Source organism: Globicephala melas, chromosome 11, assembly GCF_963455315.2.
Source record: "Globicephala melas chromosome 11, mGloMel1.2, whole genome shotgun sequence".
NCBI lineage: Eukaryota > Metazoa > Chordata > Mammalia > Artiodactyla > Delphinidae > Globicephala > Globicephala melas.
In genome coordinates, this window is record NC_083324.2 from 51,780,091 (window position 1) to 51,806,811 (window position 26,721).

General features: G+C 43.0%; 1 protein-coding gene and 1 pseudogene across 1 annotated transcript in view; one reads left to right on the forward strand and one right to left on the reverse strand.

The window, feature by feature from the left end:
* The window catches only part of LOC115838863 (small ribosomal subunit protein eS27-like), a 31,798-nt gene that overhangs the window by 3,405 nt on the left and 1,672 nt on the right, over nucleotides 1–26,721 (forward strand). The window contains exon 2 of the mRNA XM_060307728.1: nucleotides 8,351–8,405. The gene's annotated coding sequence lies outside the window, so the exon portion shown is untranslated. The remainder of the gene's footprint in view (nucleotides 1–8,350; nucleotides 8,406–26,721) is intronic.
* On the reverse strand, nucleotides 22,696–23,190 carry LOC115838861 (small ribosomal subunit protein eS10-like; annotated as a pseudogene).

Here is a 26,721-nt window from a genome sequence, read left to right on the forward strand (position 1 = left end):
GACACGGGTTCGAGCCCTGGTCCGGGAAGATCCCGCATACCGCGGAGCAACTAAGCCCGTGCACCACAACTACTGAAGCCTGCAGGCCTAGAGCCCTTGCTCTGCAACAAGAGAAGCCACTGCAATGAGAAGCCCATGCACCGCACCAAAGAGTAGTCCCCTCTCGCCGCAACTAGAGGAAGCCCGCACGCAGCAACGAAGACCCAACGCAGCCAAAAATAAATAGATAAATAAATAAAAATTTATTAAACAAAAAAAAGTGGGAGGTAAAAAATCTCAGTGGGACTCTGCTTGGTCACCAGCCATGGCGAGTCAGTTTGCATCCAGCTAGTGATGGTACCAGCTAGTGATGGTACCACTGTGTACCCACAGTGCCTCAAACCTGATGTGGTCCTTGCCACTTGTGGAAGACTGTCTCCAAGAATGGTTGTCACCAGTCCCTCCCATCCCAATATGAACATTGCTGCTCTTCCCCTCCCTTTGAATATGAGTTGTGACTTGCTCCAACCAACAGAATGCAGAAGTGATGCTGAGCCAGTTTTGGTTCTAGCCCTTGAAAGGCATGGCAGTGTCCACTTTTCCTCCCTTGTACTCAGCTACCATGCTGTAAGGCTATAAGACTGTCCTGCTGGAGCGAGACCATGAGAAGGGGAGCCAAGATGTCCCAAGTGACAACAAGCACCAAGGTTCCAGACATAAGAATGAAGCCTTCTTGAACCTTCTAGCCCAATCCAGCTGCCAGCTCAATGCAGTCACATGAGTGGTCCTAGCTAACATCATATTAAGCAGAAAAACTGCTCAGGGGCTTCCCTGGTGGTGCAGTGGTTGGGAGTCCACCTGCCAGTGCAGGGGACACAGGTTCGATCCGTGGTCCGGGAGGATCCCACGTGCTGCAGAGCAACTAAGCCCGTGCACCACAACTACTGAGCCCACGTGCTGCAGCTACTGAAGCCTGTGCACCTAGAACCTGTACTCCACAACAAGAGAAGCCACCATAATGAGAAGTAGCCCCCACTGGCCAGAACTAGAGAAAGCCCGCATGCAGCAATGAAGACCCAATGCAGCCAAAAAAAAGAAAAGAAAAGAAAAGAAAAACTGCTCAGTCAACCCCCAGAATGGTGAAAAATAATAAGTTATTGTTATTGGACAATGACTAATTTAAAAAATTGAGATATAAGCACATACCATGCAATTCACCATTTTAAAGTATATAATTCCATGGTTTTTAGTATATTCACAAAGTTGTGCAGACATTACCAATATCTAATTCTGTGTCAAACCAGCAAGGTAGAGTGGGGTTTTTCGGGGTTTTTTTTTTTGGCCATACCTTGTGGCATGCAGGATCTTTCCCCACCAGGGATCAAACCGGTGCCCCCTGCCGTGGAAGCGCGGAGTCTTAACCACTGGACCACCGGTCCTGTTTTTTGTTTTTTTGTTTTTTTTAATGACTCATTGGTGCCTTCTCCTTGAGGACATTTCCAATTTACAAGTGAAGAAAAAAAAATGTATGTTAAACATATTTTTATTACTCTCTAAAACCTGAATTCAGAAAGATTATTCAACTATAAATAATGGGAAAATTGAGTAGTTAAAATTTTATCATCATCATGATGAGATATTTCAGAACACAGAAAAGTACAGATATATTATGACAAGTTTATTTACCACTCAGATTTGACAAATGTCAACGTTCACCACGTTTGCTTCAGATCTTTCTTTTGAAAACCGTTACTGGTACAGATGAGTCCAATTTATATTCCCTTCCTGATTGCATTTCCCTTACTCTCTTCCCAGAGGTAGCCACTTCTTTGAAGATGCTATGTGTCCTTGTAGTCCATGTTTAAAACATGATATACCCATAAACAACATTTATTATTATTCATTCAACTTTAAATATCACACTGACAGTATCATTCTGAAACTTGCTTTTTAATTTCTTTTATTTAAAAAAATTAAAAAGGGACTTCCCTGGTGGTGCAGTGGTTAAGACTCTGCACTCCCAATGCAGGGGGCCTGGGTTTGATCCCTGGTCAGGGAACTATATCCCGTATGCCGCAACTAAGAGCCTGCATACTGCAACTAAAAGATCCTGCACATGGCAACAAAGATCCCGCGTGCTGCAGCTAAGACCTGGCACAGCCAAATAAGTAAGTAAATAAATAAATATTTTTAAAATAAAATAAAATGTTTTAAAATAATTTTTAAATTAAGTTTTTTTTTTTTTGCCACACCATGGGGCTTGTGGGATCTTAGTTCCCCAACCAGGGATTGAACCCGGGCCACGGCAGTGAAAGAGCCTAGTCCTAACCCCTGGACTGCCTGGGAATTCCCTGAAACTTGCTTTTTCAACTCAATGCTACATTTTTGAGGTTGAAATATATATTCATAATATATAATATTCATTTAAAATATATAATATATTTATATAAACATTATAAATGTATTATATATATTAAACAACATATATAGTTTATAGTATTCCACTAAATGATGATCACTTAGGTATACTTTTGTAGCATGATCCTTACATAGAAGTCTCATAGGGACTTCCCTGGCAGTTCAGTGGTTAACACTCTGCACTTCCAACGCACGGGGCTTGGGTTCAGTCCCGGTCGGGGAACTAAGAGCCCGCATGCCTCGCAGTGTAGCCAAAAAAGAAAAGTCTCATAAATAATAAAGGCATTAAATATCTCACTGATGAGAAATCTGTTCCATTGCTAAATCAGTGACTCAGCAGTGTCAAGATGCAGTTGGGCATCCCTGGGGTTCTATCTTCCTCTTGTGGTCCCAAGATAATGGCCATAGCTCTGAGCATCATACGCTTGCCTGTCGTGGTATCCAAAGGAAGTGGAGGAAGGGAGAAAAGAATTTTCCTTTTCCAGCCTTATTCTCTAACAAATAGGTACCGCATTTCATCAAACCCAAGATCCTATCAATTTACTACTAAAAATAAAGAGTGCTGACAATTAAACTGACTTAATGCTTTCTTATCCCTTAGAATTTATGTTTAAATAAATAGCTCTTTGAGACCTAGACATAAAATTTTTAAAATTATATATTACTCCTGAGTATACAAAACAAGAAAATAGAAATGAACTAAATTGTTTAAGGTATTTTCAGAACGTCTTCCCGCCAGAGTTCCACTCTAAATTACTTTTCAATTCAGTGCCTTCCCTGTCTGTGTTCATCACCCTCTGTGCCCTCAGGAACACTGGCAGGACAGCAGTCTCCTCACAGAATCACCACTGTTGTCTCAAGAAGGCCCATTCTGCAGGTTTCAGTTCTGGCACTTTCTGGATCTTACCAGAAGTCACAAATGGTAGGTTTTCAGATCGTTTGCACACACACGGGGAACGACAATCACACCATAGCAGCCATCTGACAGAGATTGTGAGAAGCCTGATAATTTCAGAAACAAAAGAAAGAGTGTGTGTCTTAGAATCAATGAAGTACAGTGAATCTTTCTCAGAAGTCTCTCACCAAAATCTCCCCTTAGTTCTCCTCGGTGAAGTTGGTAGCCTGCCCACCACTGGATCAATTACTGGCAAAAGAGATTCCATCTTATGCCTTGGATTCATCACAATGCATCCATAAAACATTTATGTGGGGGATAAGTAAAATCAGGATTTTATTAAACAGGAGGAGCAGGAACGGACTGCTGAAAGGACAGTCCCTTATCACTTTATCACTGTTTTTCTCTTATTGACAGACTCATTTCCAATTTTCATTTTACAAACACAGCTGCAGAACCACCCTTGGACATGTGCACTGTTACCAGAGCTTCTCTAGGATACATACTATAAGGTGGAATTTATTTGAAAGTATAACGAATCCTATGTGTCTATCCCCTAGCCTCATTTCATCATAGACTTATTTCATCTCCCCTGTCCCCTTCTTATGTTTTTGTTGCTGGAATATTTTAAAGCAAGTCCCAGACATCATACCATTCACTTCTAAACACTTCAGTATGCACCCCAAAAGGAATATCCAAATACTTTCTTGCATAACCACAATGCCATTATCACATCTAACACAATTCAAAATAATTCCTTAATATCATTCAATTACCAAGCCATACTCAAATTTCCTCTATTGTATAAAAATACTCTTTCTGTAATTTCTGTTTAGAATCAGGATCAAACAAGATCTCTTTTATTTGGTTATGTCTCTTGTGTTTCTTATAAGTCTTTTAAGTCCTATGTTTCTCTTAATCTAGAACAGTCCCCTACCCTTTTATTTTTTCTTTCATTGACTGGTTGATGAAATTAGAGTCCAATATAAGATCCCTCCTTTGAGATCTGGTATATTGCTTCCTTGTGGACTACATCCTTTATGCTCAATATTTCCTGTGGACTGGAGATCAGCTTTAAAGGCTTGATTATATTATGATTCAAAAAAACTTTTCCCTGAGAATCTTTCCTAGGTGGTGCTGTGTACTTTTTGCATCACTGTCTGGAGGCATGTTATACTTTCTGTCTCATTTTTGGTGACATTTAGATTGATCCTTGGGTTCAGATAGTGACAGTCTGTTTTTTTTTTTTTTTTTTTTTTTTGCTGCGTTGGGTCTTCATTGCTGTGCGCAAGGCTTTTCTCTAGTTGGGGCGAACGGGGGGCTACTCTTCATTGCGGTGCACGGGTTTCTCATTGTAGTGGCTTCTCTTGTTGCAGAGCACGGGCTCTAGGCATGTGGGCTTCAGTAGTTGCAGCACCTGGGCTCAGTAGTTGTGGCTCACGGGCTCTAGAGCACAGGCTCAGTAGTTGTGGCACACGGGCTTAGTTGCTCTGTGGCATGTGGGATCTTCCCGGACCAGGGCTTGAACCCGTGTCCCCTGCATTGGCAGGTGGATTGTTAACCACTGCACCACCAGGGAAGTCCCTGACAGTCTGATTTTTATACATTTCCTACCAGCCTTTCTCCTAGTGGTTTCTGAAGCACTAATGATCACTGCCTTAATCAGTTATTTCACTAATAGTTGAAACAATTTTCGACTTTCGACACTGCTGCCTCCGTTAACTAGAATCAGGGCTGAGAGCCTCCGTGAATTTTATACGCTAGGCATCTCCCTTGCCTTACCTTAGTCCTAGCCCTAGCTAGAATTCTTCTGCAGTGAAAAACTTTCCCTTGTCCACAGTGATATTTGGTTACACTGAAATTCAGTTTATATCAGAAAGGTAGGATGAATGCTTAGTTCTTTCCCCTATAATTATTGATGTTCCGAGGAGTAAGTTGATGTCCCAACAATCTCTAGGACTATTTCTTTTCTAAAAAATTATTCTGAACTCATATATTTTTTATATGTTCAATATGTTTTAATCAACTGCAGTCCTTAATCTTTTTGAAATTAAAGTCCATGTGTGGACTTCCCTGGTGGCGCAGTGGTTAAAAATCCACCTGCCAACGCAGGGGACACAGGTTCAAGCCCTGGTCGGGGAAGATCCCACATGCCACGGAGCAGCTAAACCTGTGCACCACAACTACTGAGCCTGTGCTCTAGAGCCCGTGAGCCACAAATACTGAGCCCGAGTGACACAACTACCGAAGCCTGTGCGCCTAGAGCCCGTGCTCCGCAACAGGAGAAGCCACCGCAATGAGAAACCCGCGCACCGCACCGAAGAGTAGCCCCCGCTCTCGGCAACTAGAGAAAAGCCCGCGTGCAGCAAGGAAGACCCAATGCAGCCAAAAATTTAAAAAAAAAAGGCATTCTCAGAGAACTGTAGCCCTATCCTCACCTGCACTTCCCATTCCCATTATCTTCTCTTTTTACCCTTTTCCACCCACCCACCCCTGGTAATCAACTTAAGTTCCTGAGAACTTCAGTTACCCCCCACCTTTTAGAAATATGTAAAATGTGAACATTTCTGAAGTAGAGACTCTTAGTCACCTACCCCAGATGAGTTCATCTTCCAAAGTCATACAGTCAGTGGTGGGGGGAGGGATAAAGTGGGAAATTGGTATTGACATATACATACTGATATGTATAAAATAGATAACTAAAAAGGACCTACTGTATAGCACAGGGAAATCTGCTCAATACAATGTAATGACCTGTATGGGAATAGAATTTTAAAAAAGAGTGGATATTTGTGTATGTATAACTGATTCACTTTGCTGAACAGCAGAAGGTAACACAACATTGTAAATCAACTATAGTCCAATAAAAAAAATAAAGCATTGAATATTTTTAAAAAGTCATACAATCTATAATTTTCACTCATCAAAGGCTCCCTTCTCCTACTCTCCCTGGCAGCTAGGTGTAGTCACAGGACTACTGCTTTAAAAGGTTTTTGCATGTCTTCTTTTCCTCTTTTTTCTTTTTCTTCCAATTCTCCATCCTGCTGCCTAGAATGTAAATGTGATGGCTGGAACTCTAACAGCTATCTTAGATCTTGAAGCCAAGAGTCCAAGGGATAGAGGAGTGGAAAGCTTAAAGAGCTTGCATTCCTGATGATATCATAGACGCTCCATACCAGTTCCAGACTGCATTTGTGTGTGTGTTGCATGCAAGGCTTATTCATTGTTTTTTGGTTTTTTAAAAAATTTATTTATTTTATTTATTTATTTTTGGCTGCGTTGGGTCTTCGCTGCTGCACACGGGCTTTCTCTAGTTGCGGCGAGCGGGGGCTACTTTTTGTTGCGGTGGGCAGGCTTCTCATTGTGGTGGCTTCTCTTGTTGCAGAGCACAGGCTCTAGGCACGCGGGCTTCGGTACTTGTGGCAAGTGGGCTCAGTAGTTGTGGCTCGCGGGCTCTAGAGCACAGGCTCAGTAGTTGTGGCGCACAGGCTTAGTTGTTCCATGGCATGTGGGATCTTCCCAGCAAGGGCTTGAACCCTTGTTCCCTGCATTGGCAGGTGGATTCTTAACCACTGCACCACCAGGGCAGCCCCTATTCATTGTTAATTTCGGTGTTCTATCACATAAAGCTGAAACTAATCTTTTTTTAATTAATTTATTTATTTGCTTGTGCCGGGTCTTGGTTGTGGCAAACGGGCTCCTTAGTTGCAGCTCTTGGGCTCCTTAGTTGCGGCATGCAGGCTCCTTAATTCTGGCATGCGAACTCTTAGTTGCAGCATGCATGTGGGATCTAGTTCCCTGACCAGGGATCGAACCCAGGCCCCCTGCATTCGGAGCGCAGAGTCTTAACCACTGCGCCACCAGGGAAGTCCCTGAAACTAATCTTAACTGCTTCAGTTTCTAAATGAAATTAAGCAAATAGATCTGATTTTATTTTTGCTTGTGTCATTTAAATTTATTATTTCATTATTTATGGTCCCACGTAAATCCTGTAATAACTCAGAATGAAAACCATAAGTTTGCATTAGAAATTTTGGTATTGTGATGTCGTCAGGGCTAATATTGATATATGGTTAGTGTTCATGCGTGTGGTTATGCTGGTTGTTTACAGATGACTCCAGTATTGAATGAAAAGTGCCTATGCCATATTTGCTACTAAATATTTCAAAAATCACCCCAAATAAGAATTGCATTCACTGATTTGCACATTTAACAAATAGTTATGGAATGTACTGTGCTAAAGTGTCAATTCAATGGAGAATGAAAATGAACACAGACCCTGTCTATTTACAAACCAATAAGGCTATAGATATTAACGAAGAGTCATATGTATGTATATACATTTGATTGTATATATTTGTTATGTTATATAATATGTTATGACAAATGAGAGGTAGAAGGAGCAGAAAGATGCGATTCTGAGAGTGTTTTTTGTGGGACCTAGCCCAGGAGTCAGGAGGCTCAGAGAAGGCCTGAAGAAGCTAGATCTGAAGGTAGAAATTAGCAAGGTAAAGGGAAGAGCAGGTTCAAAGGCCCTGTGGTGAGAGGGATCCTGCTGAGTGTGAGGGATGAACATATGTTCAGTGTGGCTTGAGCAGAGAGAACGAGGGGCAAGGCGAGGTCCCCGGAGCAGGGAGGAGCCAGACTGTTCCTGGTCACACAGGCCATGTTAAAGAGTCCTGTTTGTTTCTTGTCCCACAAGGATCACTGTTTTTTATCACCTGGTGTCCAATGTTTCGAAAACCATTATTTTTCATATGTTTTTGAAATATATTTTCTCTACCTTTTCCTCTAATGGTTACTTAGTATTTCATGGTATAGATGTGTCTTGATTTATACAACCAATCCTCCACGGTGATCATTGAGATATTTTCTAATTTTTTGCTGTTTCAAAGTGTTACAACCAACATCTTTACACATGCACCTTCTCTTCCATTGCATGATAGCTGTGCAGACACAATTTGTCAATAGAAGGGGCTGATGGAAGAAAAGTCAAATGCAGACACCCTTTAGGTAAATTAAACAAGACTTCTCTCTTATGGTCATTTTCCTTTCCAGAACCTGCTGTCTCTCACTCCAGGCCAGCCGCCTTCAGAAACGCCCAGTTTACTAGGTAGGTACCTGTAAACCCCTGTTATGAATTGTTTCAAGTTCCTTCTTTGTGTGTAGGACTGCTTGGCCATTGCCACTTAAGAGGTAAAGTTAGGCAACTGTTTTATTTATTTATATTTTATTTTTAAATTTTTGGCCACACCGCGAGGCATGTGGAATCTTTGGGAATCTTAATTCCCAAACCAGGGATCGAACCCGCGCCCCCTGCATTAGAAGGCAGAACCCTAACCACTGGACCACCAGGGAAGTCCCTAGGCAACTGTTTTAAATATCCCTGAACCTGCTATGATGAAGAGGAGGCCGTTCTGACCACAGCACATAGGAGTTTCTAGAGCCTCACTTCCTCACTCGGGTTTATCAGCTGTATTGATGAATGTCAGTAGCTGGCTCCGAGGGAAGGAAAGCCAAGCCCAGTCACCCCCTTGGGTAAATCAGACAGGTTTTACATACCTAGGGGATCCATGAGGAAGCGAGCAGTCAGAAAACAAATCAATCAGCAGCAATCTTTGGGATGGACAGAAGTGCAAGCTTCAGAACCTAAACAATCTCACCATAAATGTGCGTGTGCTGGTGGTGGGGTGAGGTGCAGATGGGAACATCTGAGTCTCCAGGGTCACATTCAGCCTCCAGGAAGCTCAACTGACCCCTCCTGGGCCCAGACTGCTGTGTGTATGTATCAACCTGGTATGTGCTGGGCCAGGTGACCCTCCCCAGTCCTGGGGCTAAACACTATGGGGTTTCACTGTGGGGCACCATTTACATACCCTCAGCATGGCTGATCATCACCCTGCCCGACCTCAGGTAAGCTGCCTGGTCTACAAAGTTCCTGAACTCAGAGTTGTGGACACGGGACGTGGCTCAGTGCATTGGAGTCTCTGGGATCGTCCAGCAGATCCTTAGACCAGATGAACGGCCTGGCTGCACGCATACAGGTTCAAAAGCTAGAAGCATCTTTCACCATCCATTCTTGGGAAATGCCTCTTACAACCTTTGCCCATTTCCACAGCCACTGCTGCACCTTTTCCAAGACCTCATCATACTAAGCCTCAGAATTGGCCTTGGACATGGCCTTCATGGTCCCCGGCTCTCTACACACATCCCACATATGTGGCTCTCATTACACGTGTATTAGCGTGAGTTTAGACCTTTGGGATTGGTGTACATACCTACACCCCCTAACTTGGAAACATAAATTTCCCACATCTGCCAGGTGACATCCCATTACAAGTTATACATTTAGGCTCAGCATTTTAAGACTGCTTGCTTTGAGAATATGTGATCTGACCAAGATAATACCTCCCTTTGGACTGTCAAGTTTAAACATGGCGGGTCCAGTTCCAATATGAATTTCAAGAGCTTGACTGAATGATATACACAAGTAACCATATAGAGAGACTGGTTGTGATCTCTCACTCTGCTCCTCCATTCAGTCTGTATCTGTTGAAAGGATGTATCTGTTGCATGGATTAGCCACTGTCTTTATACAGAAACGTCTCCTCTATGACCTGTTTTTCTCCGGAGTACCGGAGACCCTGGTGCCCGCCCATCTCAAGTCTCTCCTCCTCAGTCCAGCTGGTTTAGTCTCACAGCTTTGCCAACTGGGAGTATGTCTTCCACCTTTGCCCTTTCTTTTATCAATAAAACAGGAGGAAGAACAATAGGGCCACAAATCCCTTTCCTTAGGCAGTACAAGGAGGCCAAGGCCATGCTATTTATAGCAAGTAATGCAAACGGAAATAAATCAAGATATTTTCTCCTGTGGGTAACTTTGTTCTGGCTCCTGGCTACTGTTTAACTTCCTTTGGTGATTGTAGCCATATTTTATAAACCCTGCCAGCAGCTGGACCTCGCTCAACTGCAGCAAATCCTGGGAAATCAGACCCAGCTCTCTCTATATATACCTTGTCCTGTGCACTTGCAAACGGACAAGGCTTGCTATCTGATTTCCTGTCCTGACAATTTTGCTTTACTTCATGTCCTTACCATTAAAAAATTTTTTTAATTGAAGTATAGTTGATTTACAATATTATATTAGTTTCACGTGTACAATAGAGTGATTTGAACTTTTTATAGCTTATACTCTACTTAAAGTTATTATAAAATACTGGCTATATTCCCTGTGCTATACAATATATCCTTGTGGTTTATGTATTTTATAAATAGTAGTTTGTATCTCTTAATCTCTTACCCCTTGTTGCCTCCCTCCCTCTCACCTCTCCCCACTGGTAAACCACTAGTTTGTTCTCTGTATCTGTGAGTCTGCTTCTGTTTAGTTATATTGATGTGTTTGTTTTATTTTTTAGATTTCACATATACGTGATGACATACAGTATTTGTCTTTCTCTGTCTGACTTATTTCACTGAGCGTAATGTCCTCCAGATCCATTCATATTGTTGCAAATGGCAGAAATTCATTCTTTTTTATGGCTGAGTAGTATTCTATTGTATATATATATATATATATATATATATATATATATATATATATATACCAGATCTTCTTTACCAATTCATCTGTTTATAGACACTTGTGTTGCTTCCATATCTTGGCTATACTGCTGCTATGAACATTGCGGTGCATGCATCTTTTCGAATTAGTGTTTTCATTTTTTTTGGATATATACTCAGGAGTGGAATTGCTGGATCGTATGGTAGTTCTTATTTATTTATTTATTTAGGCCGCACTGTGCGGCATGCAGGATCTTAGTTCCCTGACCAGGGATCGAACCCATGTCCCCTGCAATGGAAGCTCGGAGTCTTAACCACTGGACTGCCAGGGAAGTCCCTGGTAGTTATATTTTTAGCTTTTGAGGAACCTCCATGCTGTTTTCCGCAGTGGCTGCACCAATTTACATTCCCACCAACAGTGTACAAGATTTTCAAGTTTATTGTACATCCTTGCCAACATTTGTTATTTATGGTCTTTTTGATGATAGCTGTTCTGACAGGTATGAGGTGATATCTCATTGTGGTTTTGATTTGCATTCCATGTCCCTACCATTCTTGATTTCAGCCCGCAGTATGTGTCAAGGCTCTGTTTGTACTGTATACTGGCCACTCTGTGAAGGACTTTGACCCCAGCAGTGTATTATAGGAGGCAGAGGACTTTAAAGTAGGGAAAGGGGAGGGAAGGATTGACAGGTCAGTTTCAGTGAGAGATAGCAGTCCTGCTAACAACTGTGGGCAACCCCTGCTGGTTTGTATTCTGTTTAACTATTTTGAGAGAAAACAGAAAGTGAGAAACCAGCAAGGTGTGAAAAGATACTGAGGGCTAACCTACATTTGGTTTGTGGGATTAAAAACAATTCTTGTTTTCTGATCATAAACCTCAGGTTTATCTGTAGATAGTAATTCATATACACAATGCAGCAACGATATAAGGCTTTGGCTTTATCCAGAGTTGGCAAATAAAATGACAGTGGTTGAGCTTAGCTATGTGAAGTCACCAGGCAAACTAGACAGTCACCCTGACCCAGGGTAAGATGGAGGCTGGTTAATTGATGATATTAAGAAATGAAAAGGAAGAGGTCAATGGGAGGGGTTAGAGTCCATGTAGAAATAAATGAACACAGTAACAGAAGGAGGCTATGAGAAGGTCAGAAGCACAGGTCCAGCACTGTCTGGAGAAGCCAGTGCTTCCAACATGATTGCCATTCTTTGTGGCAAATATATTATAATGACTGCTATTTTTATCGAGTCTTCCTTTTCTTTTTCTTTTTAAAAATCATTTATTGGGCTTCCCTGGTGGCGCAGTGGTTGAGAGTCCACCTGCCGATGCAGGGGACGCGGGTTCGTGCCCCGGTCCGGGAAGATCCCACGTGCCGCGGAGCGGCTAGGCCCGTGAGCCATGGCCGCTGAGCCTGCGCGTCCGGAGCCTGTGCTCTGCAACGGGAGAGGCCACAACAGTGAGAGGCCCAAGTACCGCAAAAAAAAAAAAAAAAAATATATATATATATATAAAATATATATAAATATATATATAAATATATATATATATATATATATATATCAGGGACCCAGCAGCTCCGCGGCACGTGGGATCTTCCCGGACCGGGGCATGAACCCGCGTCCCCTGCATCGGCAGGCGGACTCTCAACCACTGCGCCACCAGGGAAGCCCCTATTTATATTTTATTGAGGCATAATATTTTTAATTAAAAAATTTTTTTTTTAATTTTTGGCTGCACGGCACAGCTTGTAGGATCTTAGTTCCCCAACCAGGGACTGAACCTGGGCCACGGCAGTGAAAGCGCCAGGTCCTAACCACTGGACCACCAGGGAACTCCACTGAGGCGTAGTTGATTTACGATATTAAATAAGTTTCAGGTCTACAACATAGTGATTCACAATTTTTACAGGTTACGTTCCATTTATAGTTATTATAGAATATTGGCTATGTTCCCTGTGCTGTACGATATATCCTTGAAGCTTATTTATTTTAAACACAGTAGTTTGTATCTCTTAATCCCCATACCCGTATCTTGCCCCTCTCCACTTCCCTCTCTCCACTGGTAACCACTAGTTCGTTCTCCATATCTGCGAGTCTGTTTGGGCCTCGTTTTCTTTATCTGTGAAATAAGGAGGTTAAACTAGAGAATGTAGGGGAAACCGTGAAAATCATTGAAATGGAGCAAAATGATTACTGGGTGTCTTCAGTGGAAAAATAGGCAGACATTATCTGAACACACTCTGCTGGGTCATCTAATTCTATGGAGTATCTGCGCCTTTTCTTGTCTTTGAGCTCTTTTGTAAATTCATAAATTGTAGATAACTGATGGCAATGCAAATGATTCTTGTCCATAGGCATGCAACTAAAGTTTGATAGGTGGAAATACAATTGAATTCTTTCTTTCCCTGCGTTCTTACAATTGTGTATCAATTTGTAAGTTCATTATTACCAATTGCTTATATATGTGGTTCTTTGTATTATCCTTTGACCCAGTTATAATATCTTATTAGTCCTCTAATTTGTTAAGGAGTTAAATAAAATCTTTGACCTATTATTATTTTATATTTTGATGAGTGTCACAATTTTACCATGTTTAAAAAACTATCCTTTACAACAATTGCTCAAAAATCCAATGATCACAAAACTATTTGGTAGAAAACCATAGTTTTTTTAGGAGGATACTGTGGTGAAAGTGATGAATTGCTTCCAAAATTGCTTAATTTAGCCTGTGGTTATAATTTTACACCAGAAAGATATAGATTAAAAAGATCAATTGCTTGCTATACACCTGAAACTAACACAACATTGTAAATCAACTATACTTCAATTTTTTTTTTTTTTTTTTTTTGCGGTATGCGGGCCTCTCACTGTTGGCCTCTCCCATTGTGGAGCACAGGCTCCGGACGCGCAGGCTCAGCAGCCATGGCCCACGGGCCTAGCCGCTCCGCGGCATGTGGGATCTTCCCAGACCGGGGCACGAACCCGCGTCCCCTGCATCGGCAGGTGGATTCTCAACCACTGCGCCACCAGGGAAGCCCTATACTTCAATTTTTAAAGAAAGATCAAATACTAGAGAGTAATGGATTTACCAAATACCCCAGGTGTATGCCTGAGTCATGTAGAAGCTAATTGGTTCAAGGTGTTTTCTTAACAGAAATTTTATTGGCCAGGCTTGTACCTGAGATCATTCAGAGTAGAGACTCTTCCAGCCTTTGCCTCGGCTATACTTTGGTAAATATGCCTTTGTCATGTGCCATCTATGTCCACTTGGGGCTTTCTGTTGACAGAAGCAGCTACAGCTTACTACGCTGGGGTGGTTTCAAGCAAGACCACTGTGCAAGAAATGATAGTGGAGTAAGATTCGGGGTGGGCAGCCTTGAGAGGAAATGTACATATGGGAGAAGGAATTCTGAAGGGATCTTCACAAATCAGTCAACACTTGTACAGATCTATCTGTAAACCAGGTATGAGCTTTTTCTTTATCCAAACCTGGTCCTAGGAAACTCTCCATGAGGTCATGGTGTGGCTTGATGGAGGGGCGGCAATGCAACAGGAGTGGGTGTCAAAGGAGAAATAGGTGTTGAATAAGTCCTAGCCATATGCGTATACACCTTGCATATGCCTTTTAGACCTGCTCCAATCTGCTCTCGTGTGTACGTGTACCACCACCATCTGAGGATGCAATGCTGCTGCACACACCTGACCTCATGGCTTGGCAGGTCAGAGAGCACCCAGTCTGTAGAGTTACCAGATTTCTCACAGCCAAGCATCTGGTCCTATCAGGGCTTAGTAACAAACCAGAAACTTTTTCTCAAAAGTAGAATAGTTAATAGCAGAAGAGGGCATGGCTTTGCTCCAAAATTGTACCTATTTAGACTATGATTTTCCTACTGGGGCTTTGTCTGGTACTTTTATTTACCAAAAACATTCAAGTGCTATGCTGTGTCAAAAGGCCCAAGTGGCAGGGTGGCTTGTACCGCAGCCTGGATTCACTGCAGAGTTTTATTGCTCTGGGACCCCACTTAAAACTGGCTTCTTTAAGGCAAGTGGTCTGGAGCAGCACATTCAAAGGTGGTATAATTTTGCCTTCAAAATTCAAAGAAGCTAAAACTATAAAACTCTTAGGAGAAAACATGGGTATAAATCTTTGTGACCTTGGATTAGGCAATGGTGTCTTACATAGATATGTGGTTTAAGATATGATACTTAAAGCACAGCAACCAAAGAAAAAACAGATACGTTGGACTTCATCAAAATTAAAAACTTTTGTGCATCAAAAGACACTATCAAGAAAATTAAAAGATCACTCACAGAGTGGGAGGAAATATTTGCAATTACGTATCTGGTAAAAGTCTAGTATCCAGAATATAAAAAGAACGCTACAACTCAACCATAAAAAGACAACCCATATGGGAACATATGTATATGTATAACTGATTCACTTTGTTATAAAGCAGAAACTAACACACCATTGTAAAGCAATTATACCCCAATAAAGGTGTTAAAAAAAAAAAAGACAACCCAATTTAAAAATGGACAAAGGATCTGAACAGAAGTTCCTCCAAAGATATCCAAATGGCCAATAAGCACATGAAAAGATGCTCAACGTCATCAGTCATTAGAGATGCAAGTCAAACCATAATGAGATACCATTTCACACCCACTAGGATGGCTATAATAAAAAAGATGGGCAATAGAAAATGTTGGTGAGGATGTGGAGAAATTGGAACATACATTGTTGTTGGAAATGTAAAATAGTGTAGCCACTTCCAAAAGCAGTTCAAAAACTTAAAACCCAGCAGTTCCACTCCTAGATAGATCACCCAAGAGAAGGGAAAACAAATGTTCACACAAATACTTATACATAAATGTTCATAGCAGCATTATTCATAATATCCAAAAAAAAAAAGGAAACAGCCTGTCAACTGATGCATGGATAAACAAAATGTGGTGTATCTTATACAATGTAATGTCACTTGGCCATAAAAAGGAGAAAAATACTGACACATGCTACAACATGAAAACACGCTAAGTGAAAGAAGCCAGTCGCAAAAGACCACATATTCTATGATTCTGTTCATACGAAATGTCCAGAATAGGCAAATCCATAGATACAGAAAGTAGATCAGTGGTTGCAGGGCTGGGAGGAGGGAGATGGGGAGTGACTGCTAATGAGTTTGAGAGTTTCTTTGGGGGATGATGAAAATGTCCTGGAATCAGAGAGTAATGAGGATTGCAAACCTCTGAGAATAAACTAAAATCCACTCAATTGTACTTCGTTCTTCTTTAATCTGAAAACAGTTCTTCAATCTGTCTTTGTCTTTCATGACATTGATGCCTTTGAAGAATATAGGCCAGTTATGTTGTCCTCCATTTGAGCTTGTCTGCAGTTCCTTCATGTTTAGATTCAGGTCGTGCATTTTGGGGCAGAAATGATGTTGTCTTTCTCAGAGCCTTATTTCAGGAGGCACCTGCTGTCAATTTTCCTGGTGTCACTTTGTCTCAATACTGGTGATGTGAACTTGGATTGGGTGCTAAAGCTGCTGTCTGGCAGGTCTTGCCACTGTCAAGTTACTATTTGCCCCTTTACAATCAATATGTAATTTGTGGGGAGGTACTCTGACACTATGTAAAAAAACCTATTCCTCGTGAGACTATATCACTAGCTTTAGCATCCATTCACGATTTTCTGAATCCTCTAAGGGTTTTGTTTTGTTTTTTAATTTAATTTAATTTAATTTTGGCTGTGTTGGGTCTTTGTTGCTGCATGTGGGCTTTCTCTAGTTGCAGCGAGTGGGGGCTACTCTTCGTTGTGGTGCGCAGGCTTCTCATTGTGGTGGCTTCTCTTGTTGCAGAGCATGGGTTCTAGGGTGCGGGGGCTTCAGTAGTCGTGGTGTGCAGGCTCAGTAGTTGTGGCACACGTGCTTAGTTGCTCCGTGGCATGTGGGATCTTCCCGGACCAGGGATTGAACCCGTGACCCCTGCATTGGCAGGTGGTGAATCCTCTAAGGTTTAAAATGACTTGTTTCTACTCAGACTAGAGGCTGTTTAAATAATTGTTGTTTTACTCCTAAATTAATACCAATTCCTCTACAAAAGGGTTTGTTTGTTTTTAAAAATCTTGATATTCTCCTGATCACAAGAAGGGCATCCAGGCAGAGAAAAAGTTTGACAAAAAGAATTAAAAAAACAGCAGGGTGCTTTCCTTTTTCTCTTTTCTTTTGTTTTCAAATGCAACCTCTGTGTCTAGACATGGAAATAAACACACAGTTGTTCAGTGTAATTGTATCTATTGTTTAGGGGGCTGAATCAGGCTGGTGGGGAGGACTCACTAATGAAGAGGTTAACACTATTTTTTCCTTCCCACTCAGCACCCATTGGAACAAGTACAGCTTTGGAAACGTAAAATAATGTTTTCAATGTCTTATTAAGCCCATCATTTGATTTCCTTTTTTGGTAGTCCTGGTGATGGTGGGTGCAGATATTGGGGAAGCCAGTGGCTCAGGAGACATTCTGGAAATAAAATGCTACAGGAACAAGTGATCAGACTTCACTGATGCATGTCTCAGCACACTGCTTCCTGGCTACAGACAACCTTAACCTCAGTTTTCTAAGCCCCAGTTTCCTTATCTGAAAAGTGGGAGGGGATAATAATAGTACCCAACTAATTGTTTAGCTGATTAAATGAGATAATACACGTGAAGCACTCTGTATGGGGTTGGCACCTAATTAAGTACTCTGTAATGTTTGTTATTATTATCATTATTCAGTGGTCTTAACTGGGCAGGGGTTATTGCAGTGACTGCTTTAGGAGGAAGACTAAGTTGCCAGGCTGGATGCTCAATCCTAAAATCCTAATACCACTGCCTACTAATTTAATCAGTGTAGCCTCAGCTTGTTTGGGCTTTGAAGGGCTTTGTAGCTCCAGGTGTTGCCAATTAAAAGGCAAAGGCCTGAGGACATGTTCACCTCCTGTGCTGCCTTAGAGAGCAGAGCCCTGGGAGGGACAGAAATGCAGGCAGGAAAGCTCCAGCTCTAGAAGGATGGTAAGGGAGTGTCTGTAGCATCAAAATATATGGGTTTAAATCTCACCTCCTGGGAATGAGTGGTGTGAGTTTCATTACTGTTTATTTTTTTTACTGGAGTATAGTTGATTTACAATGTGTTAATTTCTGCTGCACAGCACAGTGACTCAGTTTTATATATATATATATATATATATATATATATATGAAGCTAGTGGCTCAGGAGACATTCATGGCCATATGTGTGTGTGTGTGTGTGTGTATGTTTTCATATTCTTTTCCATATGGTTTATCCCAGGACATTGAATATAGTTCCCTGTGCTATGCAGTAGGACCTTGTTTATCCATTCTATGTATAATAGTTTGCATCTGCTAATCCCAAACTCCCAGTCCTTCCCTCCCCGACACCCCCTCCCTCTTGGCAACCACAAGTCTGTTCTCTATGTCTGTGAGTCTGTTTCTGCTTCGTAGATAGGTTCATTAGTGTCATATTTTAGATTCCACCTATAAGTGATATCATATGGCACTTGTCTTTCTCTTTCTGACTTACTTAACTTAGTATGATAATCTGTACTTGCATCCATGTTGCTGCAAATGGCATTACTTTGTTCTTTTTTATGGTTGAGTAGTATTCCATTGTATATATGTACCACATCTTCTTTATCCATTCATCTGTCGATGGACATTTAGGTTGTTTCCATGTGTTGGCTATTGCAAATAGTGCTGCTATGAACATAGGGGTGCATGTATCTTTCTGAATTATAGTTTTGTCTGGATAAATGCCCAAGATTATATATATCCTGGGATTGCTGGGTCATATGGTAACTCTAGTTTTCTGAGGAACCTCCATACTGTTCTCCATAGTGGCTGCACCAACTTACATTCCCACCAACAGTGTAGGAGGGTTCCCTTCTCTCCACATCCTCTCCAGCATTTATTATTTGTAGACTTTAAAAAAAAATAGCTTTATTTATTTATTTATTTATGGCTGCGTTGGGTCTTTGTTGCTGCATGCAGGCTTTCTCTAGTTGCAGCAAGCGGGCTTCAGCTTCAGCGGGCTTTGTTGTGGTGCGCGTGCTTCTCATTACGGTTGCGGGGCACAGGCTCTAGGCGTGCAGGCTTCAGTAGTTGTGGCACGTGGGCTCAGTAGCTGTGGCTTGCAGGCTCTAGAGCACAGGCTCAGTAGTTGTGGTGCATGGGCTTAGTTGCTCCACAGCATGTGGGATCTTCCCGGACCAAGGCTCGACCCACGTCCCCTGCATTGGCAGGTGGTTTCTTTTTTTTTTTTTTTTTTTTGCGGTAGGCGGGCCTCTCACTGTTGTGGCCTCTCCCATTGTGGAGCACAGGCTCCGGACGCGCAGGCTCAGCAGACTCCGCGGCATGTGGGATCTTCCCAGACCGGGGCACGAACCTGTGTCCCCTGCATCAGCAGGCGGACTCTCAACCACTGCACCACCAGGGAAGCCCCAGGCGGATTCTTAACCACTGCGCCAGCGGGGAAGTCCCTGTAGACTTTTTAATGATGGCCATTCTGACTGGTGTGAGATGATACCTCATTGTAGTTTTGATTTGCATTTCTCTAATAATTAGTGACATGGAGCATCTTTTCATGTGCCTATTGACACATGACACTGCCTATATGTCTTCTTTGGAGAAATGTCTGTTTAGGTCTTCTGCCCATTTTTTTTTTTTTTTTTGTCAGGGATCAATCTCTTTATTCACAACAGCATTTCAGGAAAAGGCAAACTTCGCTTGCTGCCCTTTGATGAGGCGTAGCCTCTGCCCCCACCGGGCGTCTCCATGGAGCTCTGCACCCCTTGGGGACCTTCCCTGAACCCCCAGCATGTGGGAGCCCCAAGAGATGACGGCCAGGGAGTAAGGCGAGGTCGGCATCACAGAAGAAAAACCAGGTGGCTCTTGAACCCCATTCTCTCTGGTCTCACACCACAGTTCAGAGCGCCAGGCAGCCCACAGCACAACTTACTGTACAGAACATCCAAGGGCTCCAAGTCCAGGAAGAATCAAACGCAGAGAGGCAGGGAAAGCTCTCCCACATTTCTGTCCACAATGGCCAGTGCTGTGAGGACAGATGGCCAGCCAGAGGCCTCTGGCCAGCACCGTTCTGCTCATTTTTTTGATTGGGTTGTTTGATTTTGGTGTTGAGTTGTATGAGCTATTTGTATATTTTGCAAATTAAGCCCTTGTCAGTCGCATCATTTGCAAATATTTTCTCCCATTCTGTAGGTTGTCTTTTCGTTTTGTTTATGGTTTCCTTTGCTGTGCAAAAGCTTGTAAGTTTGATTAGGTCCCATTTGTTTATTTTTGTTTTTATTTCTATTGCCTTGGGAGACTGACCTAAGAAAATATTGGTACAATTTATGTCAGAGAATGCTTTGAGTTTCATTATTTATATCATTCTTTGGTTCATCAGTTTCCCCATTTGTAAAAAAAGGAATAATATTAATACTAGTATTTATTATATGTTGCCCTGTGGGATATTTGAAAAAGGCAACAGGTTCTGGCTTTGTTAAATCCCCAGGAGCTGGACGCACACAGTTTTCCCTCCCATCCAAGGAGGGTGGCTGGACTGGATTGTGCATGTGCGCAACATAGAACTAGATTATTACCAGAGGTAGGTGGTGTTGGTGGATATAAATCAGATCTGGGTTAATCTGGACCAAGAATCAGAAATCCCAAGTGGCCTTGATAATAATGGCCAGTATTTTTTTTATACCCGTTACCCTGTCCTGGCAGTTTAAATACTTTACAGAACCAACTCATGACTCTTTACCAAAAACCTATGATGTAGGATGTGTTTTGATCTCTGTCTTAGAGACTTGAAGTCTCAGGCACAGAGAGGTCACAGCTAGTAAGGGGTGGGGCCGATTCAAACTCAGGCAAGTTCATGCTTTTCATCAAAATATCCAGAAACACAAGGAGGGTAGAACCCAATGTCACTAAAGAGCGAGATCATCACAGACAGTCATCAGACACTTATGTCTTGGTTTATGGAGCCAGGACCTTGCTCCAGGGAGGTTGCATCCTGGGAATTCACCGCTGCCTTGGGGAGTTTGTCCAAGTGGGAGCCTCTGTGCAGATAAAACACATCATTGCTCTCTCTGCGGGGGTTTGTACATGCAGGGGGGAAAAGCTCCTTGGTGCTTTTTATAAAAAATAAAAGCCTTGAAAATCCATAACTCTGAGTACATTCTCGGGGTGAAAACAAGTTCATCTCAATTTGCTAAGTCTGGCAACCCCAGGCAGTGGCTGCCCCGGTTTTCCCCTCCCCACCCATCTTTTCTTCCAGAGGGTGCTGCAGGCACTTGCTGAGAGCAAGTGTAGCCTGACTGCACCTTGCCTCGCCTGCCCTGAGTCTCTCTTTCTTTCCGCTCCAGGGGCAGCTGTGTGGGGCTCCACTGTGTTTTTTGTTTCCACTCCCACAGTGTGAATACTTAGATTGTGTCCAATTGTCTGTCAACACAAATTATACTATGATAAACGCTCTCATCCTGGTTTCCATATGGGCCAAGATGAAAAATCCTTTGGGACATATAACCAGGGATATATTCTGTGGCCCAGGGTGTGTATATTCTTATGTCACTAAGAAATGCCCGACTGCTCTTCAAAACATCTGCACCACTCCTGCCTGCGGGACCTCCAGGACCCTATGCCCCTAATCCCAGCCAACACGTGGCATTATCCATCTTTCTAATTTTTGCTGGTCTAAAAAGTGTAAAGTGAACTCTCAATGCTGTTTCCTTTTGTATTTCTCTAGTTACTAGTGAGTTTGAGCATCCCAGCATAGGCCTTTTTGCTTTGTCTCCTATTAATTGCTCATTTTCCCATGGGGTTCCTTCTTGTTGATTTGCAAGAGTCTCTTTTACATCCTAGATATTAGTCAGCTATCAGTTTTAGACATTACAACTGTCTTCTCTTACCTTTGTTATTTGTTAACTTTTTCCATAGTGTTCTTCATTGAACACAAATAGGTCATCAGTTTTATCAATTTTTTCCTATGGCGTGTGCTTTTTTTTTTTTTTTTTTGCCGTATGCAGGCCTCTCACTGTTGTGGCCTCTCCCGTTGTGGAGCACAGGCTCTGGACACGTAGGTTCAGCGGCCATGGCTCACGGGCCCAGCCGCTCCGCGGCATGTGGGATCTTCCCAGACTGGAGCACGAACCCGTGTCCCCTGCATCGGCAGGCGGACCCCCAACAACTGCGCCACCAGGGGAGCCCATGGCGTGTGCTTTTGAGTTTCACTGTAGTCCTTCTCAACATAGACAGTCTCTCACATTTTCTCATTTTAAATTTATATGTTTATCTTCCCATGTAGGTCTTTAATCTGTCTGGAGCTCACTTTTGTGCGTGGTGTTAGGTAGGGATCCAGTTTTTTTTTCTCTAAAACGTGAGCCTTTTTTTTCAGGACCTTTTACTAAACAACTGCTCTTTTCCTATTGCTTTGTGGTGCCAGAAGGTACCATGTTTGTCCTGTGCCTTCTTGAGATTAGACAAACCAGAAGAAGGCAGAACCTAGTGGGGGACAGAGGGGAGAGATGCCGCTGTTTGGACTCCAGGTATTTCTACATCCAGAAACCCTAACCCTGCCTTGTTTCTGCTTTACTTTTTGTCATTTGCAACTGAAGTGACTATTACAACCATGATGCCTTAATCTAGCTTCTATCTAGGAGAGCATACCCTCTTGACTAAGGCTGCCTGGGTTCCAATCCCAGCTCCACTACTAAGTGGCTGTGTGACTTTTTTTTTTTTAATCTTTTCTGACTACACGTTAATTCAACACAAAACAATCTCTTCCAGACTTTACTGAGGTGGCTGACACGTATGTCCACGACCAAATCTGCCTCTAAACTGGAATTTAGTTGCTGACCCAGCCCCGGCCTCGGCTTTCTTGTCGGCACCAGAGGGCACAGCGCTTCATCTGTAGGTGACTCTGTCGCCTTCCCCTCTTGTGAGTCTTGCAGGTCGCTCTCCCTCCAGACCTTTGGGCCGTGGCCTACCAGTCTCAGGACGACGGTGGCGCAGGTCAGCAGGCACGATCTCAGGGGGCAGGTGGAGGTAATCCCGGAGATAATGGATACCCTCGTTGGTTAGGTACCAGTAGAAATGTCTCCAGGCAAACTGTTCCTTCATGTACCCTCATGATTTGAGAGACTGCATGGCCTTCATGACGTGAAGATTGGGCACATTCTTGTCTGCCAGCTCGGGGTGCTTAGGCATGTGGTTGTCCTTCTTGGCTACCATCACTCCCTCCTTAAAAAGGAGTTCATAAATGGCAATCCGGTTCCTCTTGGGCATCAACGTTTCGCGACAGCTGCTGTGTCCGGGGTCGGAGCTGGAAAGGAAGGGGTATCGGTTGTGTGACTTTGTTACAAGTTACAGGATCTTTCTGGGCATCAGTTTCTCCATCTGATAAAATCAGGGTAGTAACAGTACTTAATTCATAGGATTATGGTGAGGATCAGATGAAATAATACTTTAAAGCAGAACAGCGCCTGGAATGTAATAAATAATAAATGTTATTCACTTGCATAATCCTATGTTCCCAATTAGCTGTGAGTAAATCGTGTATGATTTTGATCTATCTGGTTATATTCTAATTACACCTGAGAGGCCATTTAGGAAGTCATTTAGAAAATTAATTTTGGGGTCATACAAATAAATTACCTCCTAATCGATCTATTTGAAAAGTCCTTTTCAGGAATTCCCTGGTGATCCAGTGGTTAAGGTTCCGCACTTCCGCTGCAGGGGGCGTGGGTGTGATTCCTGGTTGGGGTTCGGGGTGGGGGAACTGGGATCCCGCATGCTACACCAAGCGAGGCCAAAAAAATGAAAGTCCTTTTCCTGCACTGCCTTCTTGGGAACTGTGACAGTCGCCGTCACTAGGTGGCGCCTGAGTGGATTACGGGAGCGTGAAACAGTGGGCCTTAAAGCAGCAGTCCCCAGTTTTTTGGCACCAGAGACAGGTTTCGTGGAAGACAGTTTTTCCACAGTCCCGGGTGTGTGTGGGGGATGGTTCCGACGGTGATACGAGCGATGGTTCAGGCAGTAAGACCGATGGGGAGCAGCGGGGAGCGGCAGATGAAGCTTTGCTCGCTCCCCCGCCTCTCACCTCCTGCTGTGTGGCCGGATTCCTAACAGGTACCGGTCCGCGGCCCGGGGGTTGAGGACCCCTGCCTTAAAGAGCATCTGAGCCAGGGTCAGCTCACCATGTGCCAGAGGGATTCATAGGTGAGGTTAATTTGGCCTGCAAGGAATTCACAAAACGTTTTAAAGTGCATCTGCTAATATTCAAAAATCAGGAGATTCCATATAAAAACCCGACTTCCAGTGCCTGGATACATAGGAAAGCCTGGCAACCTCGGACCTGCAGCGATGCTTCCTTGAGGGTGGGTGGGCTCTTCCAGTCCAGCACAGCCCCATTTGTTCCTGTCATTTGTCCCTCCCTGGCTCCTCTAGGCATTTGAGTTTCTAACCCCTACTTATCCCAATCCTTCCCTTTGCATATTGGAGGCTGAGGTCCTACAGAGAAGGGAAGGGCTGGAACTGGAATCTTACCCGACAGAGCAGGGCTCTTTTTTTTTTTTTTCTGGCTGTCTCTCAAGGCTTGTGTGATCTTAGTTCCCTAACCAGGGCTTGAACCCGGGCCCATCAGTGAAAGCATGGAGTCTTAACCACTGGACCACCAGGGAAGTCCCCAGGGCTCTTTTTTATACCCATGTTGTTTCTTTTACACTTGGTTGTTTTCAGAGACTGACTGAAGCTAAAAAGTGGGTAAGACGTTGTGGAAGAACTGAAATTTGGGAATTTAGGGGCACCAGTTAGATGATTAAAATAAGGTGTGTGGGGACTTCCCCGGTGGCGCAGTGGTTAAGAATCCGCCTGCCAATGCAGGGGACACGGGTTCGAGCCCTGGTCTAGGAAGATCCCACACGCGGTGGAGCAACTAAGCCCGTGTGCCACAACTACTGAGCCTGTGCTCTAGAGCCCAGGAGCCACAACTACTGAAGCCCACGCACCTAGAGCCCATGCTCTGCAACAAGAGAAGCCACCGCGATGAGAAACCCACGCACCACAATGAAGAAGAGTAGCCCTGGCTCACCGCAACTAGAGAAAGCCCGCATATAGCAGCGAAGACCCAACGCAGCCAAAATCAATTAATAAATCAATTAATTAAAAAAATAAGATGTGGGAAAAAGTAGAGGTCAGTAGGATTCTTTTTCTTTTCTTTGTGCAAAACAACTTCATTGGTTTTGGGGGAAATAATATATGTTTAGTGCAAAACATTCAAACAATACAGAAAGATACAAAGAAGAGGGTAAACATTTCCCCAAATTCCACTTTCCATTTATAACTCCCATTCATTTTGGTGTCTATGCTTCCAGCCCTCTCTCTGTGTATTTATAGATACACTTAATATAGGCACTGTCAGGGCCAAGGAGTATCTGGGAGTATGGGGCCTTAAAGTTCCCACACCATCTTCATCAGCTTCCCTCCAAGTAATTCTTTGATATGGCCCATTGGGAGTTTTTTCAATTATATTAAAGTGGTATAAAAATGAAATGTCAAAACTTTATGCTCACCCCCAACTCTCTTCCAATCAGATTGCTATCCAGCCCACCTATATAGAAATTCTATATAGAAATTCTGGAGCTGCCAGTGCATGTTTCAAATTTTCCTAAATGAGAACATACAAGTTGTTTTGTAAACTGATTTTTCCACCAATAGAATTCCTAGAATATCTGTCCCTAGTTTATAAATACAGACTTTAGAAATGAATAAATAAATCTCACCTTCAAGAACACCCTCAGCGGACTTCCCTGGTGGTGCAGTGGTTAAGAATCCGCCTGCCAATGCAGGATACACGGGTTCAAGCCCCGGTCCAGGAAGATCCCACATGCCGCAGAGCAACTAAGCCCGTGTGCCACAACTACTGAGCCTGTGCTCTAGAGCCTGCAAGCCACAACTACTGAGCCCACGTGCCACAACTACTGAAGCCCGTGCGCCTAGAGCCCGTGCTCCACAACAAGAGAAGCCACCACAGTGAGAAGCCCGCGCACCGCAACGAAGAGTAGCCCCCGTTCGCTGCAACTAGAGAAAGCCCGCGAGCAGCAATGAAGATGCAATGCAGACAAAAATAAAAATAAAATAAATTAATTAATTAAAAAAAGAAGAACACCCTCAGCGTCGTCAGGCCAAGCCAGTCATTTAATCAGACTGCTCCATCTGACTGATGACTGGAAAGATGGGGAACAGCTAATCAGAACCCAGCGTGCACATTCTAAAGTCTGTATGATTGCTCACAGTAGGCACTAACAGGAACAATCTTTTTTTTTAACATCTTTATTGGAGTATATTTGCTTTACAATGGTGTGTTAGTTTCTGCTGTATAACAAAGTGAATCAGCTATTCATATACATATATCCCCATATCTCCTCCCTCCCACCCTCCCTATCCCACCCCTATAGGTGGTCACAGAGCACCAAGCTGATCTCCCTGTGCCATGCTGCTGCTTCCCACTAGCTATCTACTTTACATTTGGTAGTGTATATATGTCCATGCCACTCTCTCACTTCATCCCAGCTTACCCTTCCCCCACCCCATGTCCTCAAGTCCATTCTCTACATCTGCATCTTTATTCCTGTTCTGCCCCTAGGTTCTTCAGAACCACTTTTTTCTTTTTGATGACCATATTAGTCAGGTTTTTGCTGTAATAATATTACATAGTAATCAGCTCCCAAATGTCAGTGATTTATAACTACAAATGTTTATTTTTCTCTTGTTGGTCTGCACACAGCATGTGGGTGGCCAGGCTTCCCCTGACCTTAG